This window comes from Nematolebias whitei, chromosome 22 (genome assembly GCF_014905685.2).
Source record: "Nematolebias whitei isolate Nwh7 chromosome 22, NemWhi1, whole genome shotgun sequence".
In the NCBI taxonomy this organism is placed as follows: Eukaryota; Metazoa; Chordata; class Actinopteri; order Cyprinodontiformes; family Rivulidae; genus Nematolebias; species Nematolebias whitei.
Window position 1 is genome coordinate 28,214,290 of NC_056519.1, and position 2,900 is coordinate 28,217,189.

Consider the following 2,900-nt stretch of genomic DNA (forward strand, 5'->3'; position numbering starts at 1 on the left):
GACACTTCCTGGAACTATAGGTTTTTCTGGAGTAGTTCTGGAGTGAATTTCTGTTCTTCAGTTCTAGCTGTTCTGGAGTTCTGGAGTTTTTCCACTGCTGAGTGAAACTTTGGACTCAGTTTTCCAGTCTGATGGAGCCATCCATCTCTGCAGGAGGCACGGCGCCTCACTGTGACTTCACCCGGGTGAACGCCTTACAACTTCTGAGGAAGTTTGTTCTGTTGAACGGAGTATCTCACGACTTCTGCCGAGTCGCAGCCGCCCTTAGAAGACTACATTCTGGTGGCCCGGACGGGTCTCTAAAGAGCTTCTAGTGGCCGTGTACGGTCTCTAAAAGAGATATTTAATGCCCATTCTCCTCTTTAGACATTTTGTGGCTGTACGGATGTTTAAAGAGATATGAATTATATGTGACGAAGTCTGTGCTTTGAGATGGACACTACGTGTTGGCATGGTTGATGGTTGTCCGTACTTTTGAGTTTGTGGTGTTCAGAGAGCTGAAATTAAAGTCAATATGTTCTTGTTAAAGCTGAAAATTGTACATCTGTGTGTGTAACATGTAACTAAGCTGATGCTGTGGAAAAAACGCTGTATTCTGTTTTAAATTGTAGCAGAGAGGGTTCTGCGTCTGACCCAGTTCTGTTTACTGGACTCGTTGAACGAGTGGTGTTTTAAATAGATAAAACGCTGTTTTTAAAGCTGAGCGCTGACTCAGACCACTGTTAAATGCTGATCCGTTACATTTTTAACAGTAAATTGTACATTTTGGAGGTTTAATGGGCGATTGTTTGACCAGACTTTCCATGCTAACTGCTAACTGAGAGCTAGTATTCCTGAGCTGTATTTGGTTATAACCGCTGTTTGGATCGCTCTGATTCGCTGAGAAACTGGTGACATATCTCTGTGCGTCCACTCCCTCTGATGTCAGATTGTAAAGCCCACCCCGTTGCTCACGTGTCTGTAAAGTCACGTGACCCCGGACATGTATCTCGGTTCAACCGAGCCCTCCTCTGTGTTTAAAATCGCTAAACTGACAGGCTCTGTCCCTGTCTGTTTTCTTTGTATTTGTTTGTGTTCCCCACTCTGCTTTTTGTGCTTTTGTTGTTATGCTCTTTGTGTGGTTTCTGTTCCTGTGTATCTGGTTCTGTTTTCCACTCACTCCTCAGTCTGCCTCTCCACTCCTCAGTCTTTATCATTCACACCTGTCCCTCGTCAGCCACCTGCCCAGGTGCTCTCATTACTCACTCTCCCTCTGTCTTATAAAAAGCCTTTCTCTCCTCCACTCCTCGTCTGGTCATTGTTCTGTATTCACAGACATCTCAGTCCTCCTCTGTCCTGTCTGTTTTTGTCCACCTGATGATCTGCTCCACCTGTGTACTCTGATGTCCTGTTCAGTCTTGTTTTTGATCCTGTTTTGCCAGAGTAAGTTTTGCTGCACCGACAGCTTTTTGTTTTGTTGTTTAAATAAATTATTTTTATTTAAACTCCTGCCTCACTCGCCTGCCTGCAAATGGGTCTCAACTTTGAGGAATGTGATAGAATGACCGGACCAGACCCAGACCCAGCAGGTTCTTCGCTCCGCTCCAAGCGCCAGCACGAACGTGAGCAACTCCGCCGGGTAACACGTAATTATCTGGACACCAGGGCCACCCCCAAGGATCTGTGGAAAAGGTTGGTGGCCGCTGAGGACTTTGTTAACGTGTTTACCCGGTTGGAACTAGAAGGCTTTGAACCGGGGGTGTTTGAGCTTTTTTCTAAAGCTTGGAATGAGAGACGTGTGCTACGCTCTCTTCTCCTGCCATCTGCCACGCCCCCCGGTCATCCCAAGCACCCCTCATTGGCGAATGGAATGGTCCCGCCGCCCACTCCGACTCTCCTGGTCTCGCCGCCCGCTCTGGCTCTCCTGGTCTCGCCGCCCGATCCGGCTCTCCTTGTCTCGCCGCCCGCTCCGGCTCTCCTGGTCTCGCCGCCTGCAGACCCCTCGTCGGACTCGCCGCCTGCAGACCCCTCGCCGGACTCGCCGCCTGCAGACCCCTCCCCGGACTCGCCGCCTGCAGACCCCTCCCCGGACTCGCCGCCTGCAGACCCCTCACCGGACTCGCCACCTGCTGTAGCAGCCCGGACCCCATCTCCTGCAGCTGCAGCCCCGATCCCTGGCTCCCCAGCTGCAGTCCTGTCTCTGGTCCCCGTTCCTCCAGCTGCAGCCAAGCCTCCAGTGGTTCCCAAGCCTCCAGTGGTTCCCAAGCCTCCAGTGGTTCCCAAGCCTCCAGTGGTCCCCAGGCCTCCAGTGGGTCCCAAGCCTCCAGTGGGTCCCAAGCCTCCAGTGGGTCCCAAGCCTCCAGTGGGTCCCAAGCCTCCAGTACCCGCAGCTGCAGAACCCGGCTCTGACCCTGCAGCTGCAGAACCCGGCTCTGACCCCGCAGCTGCAGAACCCGGCTCTGACCTCGCAGCTGCAGAACTCGGCTCTGACCCCGCAGCTGCTGAACCCGGCTCTGACCCCGCAGCTGCAAAGCCCGCCTTCGACTCTTCGACTGCAGAGCCCGCCTTCGACTCTTCGACTGCAGAGCCCGCCTTCGACTCTTCGACTGCAGAGCCCGCCTTCGACTCTTCGGCTGCAGAGCCCGCCTTCGACTCTTCGCCTGCAGAGCCCGCCTCTGTCTCATTGGCTGCTGAACCCTCGTCCGACCTCCCGGCTGCTGAACCCTCGTCCGACCTCCCGGCTGCTAAACCCAGGTCTGATCCAGTAGTTTCTGAACCCCGTCCTGACCCAACAGCTGCCAACGTCCCGCCTTCCCCAGCAGCAGCCAGCATCACCATCTCTGGTCCCATTTCATTCTTCCCCGAACTCTGGTTCCGCTCTGGACGGTCCCCGGGACGTCCGCCCGAACTCTGGTCCCGCT